This window comes from Colossoma macropomum, unplaced genomic scaffold (genome assembly GCF_904425465.1).
Source record: "Colossoma macropomum unplaced genomic scaffold, Colossoma_macropomum, whole genome shotgun sequence".
Taxonomy (NCBI): Eukaryota; Metazoa; Chordata; class Actinopteri; order Characiformes; family Serrasalmidae; genus Colossoma; species Colossoma macropomum.
In genome coordinates this window covers 30466073-30478583 of record NW_023494800.1, presented here as the reverse complement: position 1 = coordinate 30478583, position 12511 = coordinate 30466073, and the positions used below count along the sequence as shown (strand labels likewise).

At 36.9% G+C, this 12511-nt stretch overlaps 1 long non-coding RNA gene across 1 annotated transcript; it reads left to right on the top strand.

Annotated features, from left to right (window-relative positions):
- Positions 1–7162: 7162 nt before the first annotated feature.
- On the top strand, positions 7163–12298 carry LOC118820307. Its single transcript, XR_005008248.1, has 3 exons — positions 7163–7982; positions 8291–8378; positions 11541–12298. It is a non-coding gene; the product is annotated as an uncharacterized LOC118820307 (long non-coding RNA).
- The last annotated feature ends 213 nt before the right edge of the window (positions 12299–12511 follow it).

Sequence of the window (12511 nt, the reverse complement as noted above, 5' to 3'; positions counted from 1 at the left end):
TCTTATTATTTGAACACGTCCTCAGATTAGACCTTTAATCAACTCTGGAACCCGAAGACAGCCCAACAAATTTGTGTCTGGGCCTGACCCGGCTCAAGTGTTTAGTCTCCTGTGTGAAAGAGCAAGATGTCAATGTTCACCTATTTAATCCTAAAACTTTTTTCACAAACTTCACAAACATTATGTTACAATTATGCTGATAATGTCAACTGATTTTTACTTTTGCAACCACCAGTCTGACTCATCTGAGTCGTTCAAGCAAGTGCCAGGTGTTATTGCACTGGAACAAGAGCTTTGGAGATTTGGAGTTGGTAGAGTTGTGCTTCCTTAGAAATGGCTCTGGGACAGACAGGAGTTTCAAAGGAGACACTTGGCAAAGTATCATCTTCAGTCTTCAGTAGAAGTGGATACTGAGAGGCCTTCTTCTCTGTATACTTCCTGATGCCCATTCTTGTCGTTTTAATCTTCAGAATTCCAAAAGTTAGAATTCAGATCTAGAGAGGAATAAAACATTTTCAGGTTAAAACATTCATTTTACATTGTCTGTAAATTTCATGATGAACGGACCAAAAGAAATGGCCTAAAATTACTTGGAAAGATGTCCGGTTCCATTGACTTACATTAAAAGTGAAGTATGTTTTTTCCTTCTCCTGTAAAGTTACCAATTTGGACGAGGTTTTCTTCCGACAACAGAAATTACAAGACAGTTCATAAAACAGGCCTAGCAACTAATTATTTATTAACTGTTTGTGAATAATGATAACTAATTATATAATTGTTACATGCGCAATAATATGTGCTATAAAAAATGCTTTAACTGTAAATGCTTTTCATGAATATTACATTTAAGTGTATTAAGTACTACAATATATCTTTCTTAACTTCACTAAGATAATGGTAAATAATTCAAATGGAACCATTTATGAAGGTATGTTTTATACATAAACTATTGTATGAAGACATCAAATTTTGAACACGGTCAGATCAAATGTTCATGAATTTTCCAAGTTAAAACAAGTTAACAAGCTCTATGAACTGAAATACAGCATTTTACTGAAAATTTTATTGTGCAGTTTCCATGTATTTGCTGAGTTCATCATATCTTGTTTGTCCCCAATACCTTAAATTCAGCTAATTTAAGTAATGTAATTAATAATTGTGCATTACAATGTGCAGAAGTGAGTCTCTGTTGAGGACGTGTTCATTTATTTACACTCAGAAAATAAACAACAACATGGAATTTGACCAGAGGTGGTGTGAATTTATTAACCCTGTAAAATCCCAGACTTATTACATCCTAAAGCTGAGGAGGCTGAGTTATTCTGTGGTTATAGAAGTGTGTGATTAGACTTTGGACCCACTGCAGAGTTTCTGTTCAGTATTCTACACTAATAGAATCATTATTTATAGTTATATTGTCTTCTGTTGAAGTTGGCAGGTCTTGGCATCCTCATCCTCCTCTCCATTATAGCGCTGATTTATGAGCGCTGCAGGACGCGCAGTGAGGTGAGTTCCTCAAATAAGCGTAGGTCTGTAGTGGTGAACAGACAGAGATCCTCACCGTCTCCCTGTTCTCTTCACAGAGCGACAGCAAAGAGGAGGAAGATCTGTGGAGTGGAATACCTCTGCAGCAGCGAGGGGTAACGCTGGTCTGACCAACCAGGAGAGCTGAACCATCAACAAACTCACCTGTGACTTTAGAGAGAACACTTAACGTGAACACTGCTACATAACGTTCACATAAACATGTCATAACGTTAACATGTCATCACGCTTGGCACTGTGAGATTTTTTGCTCGTGAGTTTTCATGACATTTTCTTCAATTTCTTCTGCTGGATTTTTTTCTGATGAACTCATCCTGCAGTTTTTGCGTATCAACACCGTTCCAGCAACAGAATGTTCGGTTTGTTGGTGCGTTTGTATACAGCTTTTTGATCGGACATACAGTTTTCATACAATCATCCTTAAATGTTTTCCCATAGGCACTTATAAAATAATACAAAGAGCATCTAAGATTTTTGGCTTTCAGCAGTAAATTGTAAGCATATAGCGATATGTGTATCATAAAACACATGTTCTGTTAATTTGAGGGGAACTTTTACAAAAAATAAATGAATAAATAAATAAAATAAAAATTTACATTTATTTCATGCAGTTACTGAATAATTTGCCTAATGATTTGGTCATGAAAATTCAGATGGACAAACCAAAATATACCCACGAGCATAAGAGGTTAAACATGTGATATAGCAACCACCTCTCAACAGCCTAGCAACCACTTGGGATACTATAGGAACCACATAGCAACACCCTAACAACCACCTGGAATAGGATTACCCCAGTATCCATCTAGCAGCACCCTAGTAATCAACTTGAACACCATAGCAACCACCTAGTAGACTCAGGCAACCACCTTGTGTACCATCGCAACCACCAGAGATACCATAGCAACCAGGTAGCAACTACCTGTAACGACCTTTCAACATCCTGCCAGCTACCTCTCCGCAAATCACATTGTGTAGTCAGAAACTGTGGCATGATGGACATTATGAAACAGTTCATTCTGACAGCTGTATCAACAACTGTATCATTCCACTGAGCACTGGTTGCTAAGTAACAACTGCTTTGCAGTTTCTGTTTTGCACATGCAAAAACAGAAAATGGACACATTAGATTAGATTAGATTAGATCAGATTAGATTAGACAGATTAGATCAAATCAGATAGATTAGATTAGATCAGATTAGATCGGATTGGATTAGATTAGATTAGATTAGATTAGGTTAGATTAGATTAGATTAGATTCGACTTTTTGTAAGAAATTATTTGATCCTGAGCTTTTTGGCCGGCAGCTGTGATGGAACAATTAAACAACAAAAACTAACAGGATACAGTTTAGCAAAGAATATAGGCTGTGAAATGATTTACAGACTGACTGAAACAAAACCACATTCAGCTTCATCTGGACAATGTTAAACATGATATTTGGAACACTGACCGATGACCAGCACTGAGCTGAACCTGATAATGTGAAGGCATTATGGCTCTATCTGCAATAGTGTGATAATGTAATTTTATGTTGGACATTTGTTGGATTTCCAACTTTCTCTCCTCACTTTCCCATGAAATAAACATCCAAAATGATCAAACCTACATTTCTCACTGCTAAGATGCAAAACAAACCTAATATATTTCAAAAAGATCTGTTGTTAAAATGTGCTGAACATCATTTTGGAAACTGGACCATCCAGAAGTGCGTATGTGGACACAAGTGTTGTTTCCCATGTATTCAGCTAAAGGAAGGCAAATCAGATCAAGTCACTTGTAGTAAAGAGAGTGGCTTCCTTTAACTGGGATTAGTAGTCGGCTTATAGGAGGTTGGTCTCTTTACTGCAAGTAATTTGTATGATTTGACTTTCTTTTAGCTAAATACGGGGGAAATATGTTTGTTACATCGGACATTTCTGTAAGGTATTAGGACGCAGTTTCAGAGTCGAGAAAATGTAGGCTTGAACATGTACTCACCTTCACAAACAGAACAGGCCTTTTCAAATGTAATTAGATAATTAATTGCACAATTACTTAATGAATTCTCTATCGACATGCTGGAGTCCGCACTTCTGACTGTGATACCGATTGAATGTTTAGAATCTGAACTTTCCACTGAATTTCTCCACTTGTTTCAACCAGCTATGAGCTACATGGGGTTGTCACTGGCAATAACTGTGACTTCCAAGCATGAACTGTGAACACGTGACAGTTGAGTCAATGCATCACTGTTAACTTCCCTTCTTACTGTATCTTCTTTTGGCACTTTACATACATTTTGAGCTCGCTGTTACAAGCAGATCACTTTTCAGTTGTTCTTTTAAATAATTTGGCATGCTCTTTAATGTCTTTAATTTAATTTGAAAAATCTCACTGATGTTGACGGCTTTTTTGCATTTTTCAATTTCCAAATATTTGATAAACGAAAATTGTAGGAAGGTAAAAACAAATCCAACATTTTTTTCCCTTTGGATTTCCTTAGAGTTATTTGAGGTGTTCTTATTTCTTTCATCTACTTTTATCTTCTTCGTTGTGTGAATTTTATTGCTTATTGCTTTCATTTATATTATGTTTTTTATTGTGCTTGCTAAATGAGAAAGGTTTTCTGTGATGGTAATATCAATTAAAATAACCACTGCTAACTAATCAAAACTACACAATGCATTGATCAAGGAAAGGAAATAACAACATGCTTACAAAACAAATTGAATAAAAGCTATAAAACAAAAAAGAACAAAATAAAAAAGAAAAAATGAACCAAGACAGAACAGACACTGAGTGCATAATCATTAAAAAGACTCAAAAGCCTGAGAAAATAAATGGGTCTTTAGATTTGACTTAAAAACCTCTATTGTGGGGGATTCATTTATGAAAAGCGGAAAACTGTTCCAGAGTCTTGGGGCAGGTACAGAAAAGGCCCGGTCACCTTTAAATCTCATCCGAGACCGTTGAATGGCTAAGAGCAACTGGTCAAACGATCACAGAACTCGTGAGGTGGAATGGAAGCAGAGGAGGGTGGAGATATAGCTGGGAGCCATGCAATGCTTTAAAAACGAATAATAAAACTTTAAATTCAATTCTATGTTTTACTGGTAACCAGTACTGGCTGAATTTTGGACCAATTGCAGATGCGACAAACCTGACAGACAGATTCTCAAGTACAGCGCGTCGTCAATACGAGCAAAAATAAAAGCATAAACAACAGTTTCCAGATCCTTAAAAGACAGAATGCTTTTCATTTTTGCTATATTCCTAAGTTGAAGAAAGCTAGCTCTCACAACACCATTTATTTGCTTCTCAAACTTAAGAGCCAAATCAAAGATAATAATTTTTTTACATGGCTAGGTAAATAAGACGATAAATGCTCCAGATCAGCTCTGTAGCTCTGGCCGAATCGGTATTTCCAAAAATAATAGCTTCTGTTTTGTCTTGGTTTAGATTAAAAAAGTTCTTAGACATCCAGCAGTTTATTCCTCTCAGACAATCAAAAATAAGGCACAGAGAGCCATTTTCACCTGGTTTAATCAGGAGGTCGAGCATGTATAAAGCATTATAAAGATAACAGAATAGGGCCCAAAATAGATCCCTGAGGTACCCCACAAGTAACCGGTGCTAAGGAGGAGGAAAAGTGACCCATCTTGACAGAAAAGGTTCTGTGTTCCAGATAAGAGGCAAACCACTTCAGCCCAGTACCCTGGATGCCAACACCACACTTCAGGCGATCCAACAAAATGGTGTGATCGACGGTGTCAAATGCTGCACTAAGGTCAAGGAGAATTAATTTTAATTAAAATTAATTAAAAATCATTTTCATAATTTAAAATTTACAAAAAAATTGTATTATTTCACAAAGATTAATAATGCATTTCCACAGCTGAATTTTGTGGTGCTCGGCTGCTGTGTTTCTATTAGTTGCTGTATTTGCAGTATAGGCGCACTCTTAGAAACAAAATATACTGAGATGGTTCCCTCAGAAGCACCACATTCTGATGCAGTTATGTTTTTCAAAATTGTATTGACTCTGTACTCCCTGTCCTAACTCAAGGCTTTTTACTGTATTTTATTATGAACATTAGCTTGTAAAAATACATACCTTTCCCCTGGGAAACTTAAGACAATTGGACCTTAGGACCATTGTTGTACCTTTGAGGGTACATGTACCTTTCTTTCTTTCTTTCTTTCTTTCTTTCTTTCTTTCTTTCTTTCTTTCTTTCTTTCTTTCTTTCTTTCTTTCTTTCTTTCTTTCTTTCTTTCTTTCTTTCTTTCTTTCTTTCTTTCTTTCTAACTGTATAGTTCACGGGCAGCACGGTGGTGCAGTGGGTAGCACTGTTGCCTCATAGCAAGAAGGACCTGGGTTTGATTCCCCACCCGGGTGACCAGAGTCCTCTCTGTTTGCATGTTCTCCCCATGCATCAGGCTAATTGGACATGGTAAATTGCCCCTAGGTGTGAGTGAATGTGTATGTCTGTCTGTCTGCCCTGCGATGGACTGGTGACATGTCCAGGGTGTATCCTGCACCCCTCCCCCACCCCCCCAGGGAGAAGTGGCTTAGAAGATGTGTATGTAGGGTTCCTTTTTTTTAGTGCCAGTCTAGACTTTGAGTGAAGTGAGAGCAAAGCTCCATTTCTGTTCCCAAAAACACTTCAGTGTCACTTCTTATTTCAGTTCTCATATAGGTTTCTTATACATGAAAGCTTTTGTGGTTACAAAACCAGTCAATGTATGCTTTGTCAGGCGCTTTACACCGGCACTGAGCCACGTGCAAGTCATGGACAATTAGAAAGAGATCCAAATCTGTCATTTGCGCAGAACTGGCAACTGTTTGATTCACTTTTTAATTCGGGGGGGGGGTAGTGTAGTGTTGACTGATGAGACACAATTACCCTAAACTGCAGTTGATTAATAAAAGCAATGAGAAAATCTATAGCCTAGACATAGTATTAGAATCATCAATGAACATTTTAATGCAGTGGCTAAGGACTCAGAATCTTTTTGTCCTGTGGATCTCCTCCCATGGTTAAAGACTCTTTCTGTGCCAGCTAAGTGACTCTATACCATGATCTTGGGAGCTTTTACCCTGCCAGCTGTGAAAACTGAGTGTGTGTATGTCGTGGACTTTGTTTATTGTGTGTGTCCTTGGGTTTCAGAAAGACATATATACATCTATATAAATGAAACTCAAACATATAAAGGATCTTTATATCGTTTAATGTTCCATGTTCATAGTTGGGGCAAGTTTACAGATATTTACAGATATTTTTATTTTTACTTTTATTAGGGGTATTTTAAACTTCTGATGCAACACTGTAAAATATGTTTGGTCAGTTTAAAATAAAAAAATACTAAATTTAATAAAAAGCAATTCAACTGGATTTTTAAAACTCAAATCAGTGTTTTATTTTAGACAAACAAAGCATCATTTTACATTCAAACCTCAGAAACACTTCAATTTAACAGTATATAGCAAAATGCCATATAAGTCTGATTCAGGTATTGAGAGTTGCTGTGGGTTGGGTCTGTCCCTGCCAGGCAGTTTAATAACTTTAGATTCCTGTTTTCTGTTCCTGTTTTATTCTATATGTATGTCTTACTGAAGCTGGAGCGATTTGTGTGAATCGTGAAGCTGATCTCCACATTGAAGGGTTAGTTCTGAGTCGTTGTTGGTTTACCTAAAATACTCTTTAGAAATGGCGCTGTTACATATGAGCACGTTTTTCAAAGAACATCCTTGGAGCAGTAACGTGGTTTTTAGCCTGATTCTTGTCATTTTAGAAAAGATTGCTGAGATTGACTTTGTGTGTCCTTGTAGACACGGATATACAATGGCATTTTTTATTTTGTACCTGGTGACACCAATGGTTGTCACTTTTGTTGCACTTTACATTCTTTTGCCTCATGTGGAAAAACATTCAGAAGATCGTTGTACAGAATGGTGTACAAATTGTAAAGATTGTTGTACAGAATTGGGTACAAATTGTTGTTGTTGTTGTGAAGATTGTTGTACAGAATGGTGTACAAATTGTAAAGATCGTTGTACAGAATGGTGTACAAATTATAAAGATCGTTGTACAGAATGGTGTACAAATTATAAAGATCGTTGTACAGAATGGTGTACAAATTGTAAAGATTGTTCTACAGAACGGTGTACAAATTGTAAAGATCGTTGTACAGAATGGTGTACAAATTGTTGTTGTAAAGATTGTTGTACAGAATTGTGTAAGAAGATCTTGTGGAAGTGTTTGTGCTGCATGCCTCCAGTTTTTGTCTGGCTTGGCCTGTTCTTCTGTGATGGTAGATACCTGGCTTGTTATATGTCTGATTACTATGGGGAATATGCTGACAGCAATCCACAGAATCCGTGGGAGTGGTGTAACAACAACCGAACACTGACTGGTAACCAGCGCACGGTACAGAAATCATTTTACATAATTAAGGTAAGCTGTACTAAACCAAATCAGTCATACTCTGGAATTGTGTCGCACAATATTGAACTACACTCCCATATATTATCTTTTTCTATGTTTATTTCTATTGGATTTAATGTAGGAATTCCTAGTACATCTGGTGCTTGGTGGATAAGGACTCTGACTCTAAAAACGAGATCATTTTCATTAGTGTTTGATTGTATTACTATGTTACAATATTCATTCATGTTACACCTCACACTGTACTTAATATCAGAGATGGAAAAGAAGATGAAAATGGTCAGGCCCATTAACTAGTGTGATTTCTTTGCTTCCAGATTATTGTTTTTTCTATCCTTCTTGTCATCTCAGCTGGAGCCCTGTATTGTGATTGCCGTAAGGAATGCAAAGTCCTACAAAAAAGAGGTGAGTTACCAGTTCAGCAAGAATTTTCTTGAAGTCTTATTGGCAATACGACCAGAGCAGCAGTTCATTGAGTAATCCAAAAATTGAGGAAGGAATCGATGTATCCATATCCAGATAACCGACCCAGACTAAGCCAGACTGCTGAGCCATCAACAAATTCTGCATAGCTGGCTTTCAGTTTGAGACCAATGTTTATACATGCACTTTTTGGTTAACTATCGATATATGGAGGGACACCTCAGTGCATTACAGTCAATATTTTCTTTTACATTCTCTTTTTAATTTTTGTCATAGCTTATGAACAGATTGTTTTGTAGTTGTTCTTTCGCCATCTTTCTGTGTTCTTGTTACAGAGAAAATCTCTGTAACAAGGCGGAAATGGCAGGATGCAGGTGTAGTTTATAGGTCTGCAGTGAAGAACACATCAGTCGAGTTCAAGACTATGACTAAAATAAGTTAGACAGAAGAGTTAGTCAAGACTGAGACCGTCAAATCCAGCTTTAATTAGTCTTTAGCAGCTTCTAGTCCAAATTTCTTTTCAAATTGGATGGTGAGTCTACAGAATCACTCAGGACAACAGAATTAAAACTTGTAGCTGACTGGATAAATGCTAGAGTTATCACTTTCGTTTTGGTTTACTGTTGAACTGAAATTAATTCATTACATATTTAATTATATGTATTGTTAATTCATATTCTGTATCAATAGCTCCTGCTTTTTCTGTTTGTTTTGATGTCAGGAATTGGAACAAACATGACAACAGTTTAAAGCTTTTTAATTAAATCCACTTGATAAAAATAGTCATTCAGACTTTTGTTAGGTTGCAGTGTTTACAGTGTTTGTTAAGTTTACAGTGTTCCAGTCAGCTACATCCTGCAATGCTTTGGTTCTGAATTGCTGCAGTATGAGTCAGTAAACGTTGGTTACAGTTGAAAGACAATACAAATTAATATTTTTTTATACAGTAGTTTAAAAACTTACCAGTCAAGACATTAAATTTTGTCTGAGTACAAATGTCATCAAGTCTAATACAAGTCAGAGACAAAAGATAAAACATCTTGAGTCCTGTTGAGAACACAGAGATCCATAAAAATTGATATATTTTTAAACGCAAATACCAAATTTTTGCTGTGGGGTAACTTTAAAGTAAAAGAAAAAAGAACATTATTACCTTTTAATCGGAGATAATGGAATAAGTTGTTCTTCCTCGTAAATTTGAACCATTTCTATTGGTCCATTAATTATGAAATTTAAACCCAATGCAATGACCAGCTGGTATTTTCAAATTAAACATGTTAAAAAATAAAAAAAGGATAAAAATGGAGGTACAAGGTTTGGTCCCAGCAGCAGTAAAACACTAATTCTTAGCTAATGCTTGCGTCACTGTAAAATAATACATAGACTAATGTTAAATATTTGCATTAATGATCAACTGAGTTATCAGGACTGGACACAAACTTTTCAGACAGGTAACGTTGGTGCTTGGAAAAATGAAAAGTCATTTCATTATGTTCACATTAATTCTCTATGAGGCAGAGCTTGTTCACATGCTGGTCACATGCAGTTTAGTGGTATAACAGTCCCCTTTGTGTCCATTTGCACCCTGTTCCTTTTTTTGTGGCTAAGATGACGTCTACCTGGGTGTTGTGCCACAACAGGAGATTTCACATTCAAAATCGTCTAGCACAATGGTTTTTCTAATCCATTTTGGTTCAAAAGCAGACTTGTGCTGCCACTTCCTCAGAACTACTCTATGTACAGCCAACTTCACAAAAGTACAGCCATAAAAAACCTTTGAGGAAAAACAATATCTATATTACCCCCATTTAAATATAAATAATATAAACTCTCCAATTACTGAGGAAATACAACTGACTTTATATTTTTTTCTTAACAAATAAGAACAAACAACTCAGGCTACTGCTTGTGATTCGGACAGATGCTAGGTCATCCTATAATAATCAGAATCAGTTGAATGTATAACAAAACATAGCCATGTTCAAATACACTGTAAAATACTGGACATACACCCATGTGAATACATGCATCAACTAAATTCTGTTTTAATGCAGCAAGTTATCAAAACCCATATTGTTTCTTGACAATTTTAGCCTACTTCACAAACAAACAAACAAAAAAAACAAGCATAAATATTTATTTTATTTATGTATTTTCATGATCATTCATCAATATTATTTTAATTTAGTTTATTATTTCATTTTTATGGCATTGGACATTTCACGACTAGTTTTTCTTTTGCCATATGTAAAATTTATTTATGTTATTTTTTATATTTTTTATTGTTATAGTGTTCTACATAAATCAATTGTTTCTGGTGCTTTTGCTCTCTAAAATTAATCTGTTCTGCTTTTGTCCACATCTCTAGAGTCAGGTCTAAAATAATCTCACCAGAATAATGACAGCTATTGGCTGTGAATTTGTGTGTGGGGACAAAATTGACTCCCTTTTCAATTTCAATTGAAATACTTCCGTTTGTCAGTCTTACTTGCCTCCCTGCCTCGGCCATGACCTGCCTTGTTCTTCAGTTTGATTGACATTAATTATTTGGTAAAAACAAGAGAAGTGCTTTACTTGGTTAAGGGCTGAACCACTGTGTCAAGATTTGCAGACTCAGGAACTGATGCGGCCAATAAACCAGCTAAAATTTACTGTGGAGATCAAAAACTGGTGTCTATGAAGACAGCTGCCTGTTATTGCTGGAGACAGGTTTAAGAATCCAGCAGGAGCGGTATGGCAGTGGGTTTTGCTACTCAGACAAGTGGTAGAGCTAATATATGCTCTGGTGATGTCTGCAGATCAGGATGTTCATTAATAAGTACATTCAATTTAGAAGTGTGAAGTTCCCCTGTGACCCTCTCAGGCCAAAACATTATTATTTGTGCTATTACCCAGAGCCCACTACCCACTATACTACTCATTGTTATTCTAGCCAATAATGATGAGGATTTGCAGGTTAGTAGAATTAAACTAATTAATGTTCACTAAAAGGCTTATTTTGTGTCTGAAACAACAGTATGGCTTGATATACTGTTGTTTGATATTGGTGTGTACTGCCTAACAGATGTAGCACAGGACTCAAGCACTGTGTATGTCAAGAAACGCTAAGGGATTTTTACCATTTTTTTTTTATCTCTTTTTAAGGCAATGGTCGATTATGAAGAGATCAGTCAAGCCGTCAGCTCCGGATTAACTGAACTCTCTCCAGAAATGCTTAAGAAGTTTGTTGATGATCAAATCCTATACCTGGGTAGAGGTGCAGAATATCTGGAAACGGACAGACTAAAAGTAAAGATTAGCAAAGCCATCAGCTCCGCATTTACTGAACTCTCCGAAGAAAAGGTTGAGAAGTTTGATGATGGTGAAGTCCCGTACCTGGGTAGAGGTAAAGGATGGAAGGCACTGGCCAGTTCTGAAGAGAACAGTCAAGCCATCAGCTCCGCTTTAACTGGACTCTCCAAAAAAATGGTTAAGAAGTTTGATGATGGTCAAGTCCTGTACCTGGGTAGAGGTAAAGGATGGAAGAGGATGGCCAGTTTAGAAGAGATCAATAAACCCGCCAGCTCTGAGTTAACTGGACTATCCTCAGAAGAGCTTAAGGAATTGGTCGATGGTCAATTCCTATACCTGCGTAAAGGTGCAGAATGGGAGGAAATGGACAGTTGTGAAAAGATCAGTGAAGCCGTCAGCTCCGCATTAACTGAACTCTCTCCAGACACGTTTAAGAAGTTGATTGATGGTCAAATCCTATACCTGCATAAAGGTGCAAAATGTCAGAAAACGGCCAGTTTGGAAAAGATCAGCCAAGGTGTCAGCTCTGCATTAACCGGACTCTCTCCAAAAAAGCTTAAAAAATTGCTTGATGGACTGGTTAGTGCTGGTGTGAATACCAAGTCAGATCTCCAGTTACATGGAAACACGAAGGCTGCCCTGCGATAGACTGGCAACCTGTTCAGGGTGTATCCTGCCTTCCGCCCAATGACAGCTGGGATAGGCTCCAGCACCCCACCGCGACCCAGAAGGATAAACGGTTTAGATGATGGATGGATGGATGGATGGATGGAAACATGAAGGTATTTGATATTGCTATTTAATTCTAAGAGAATTGTGGTTCA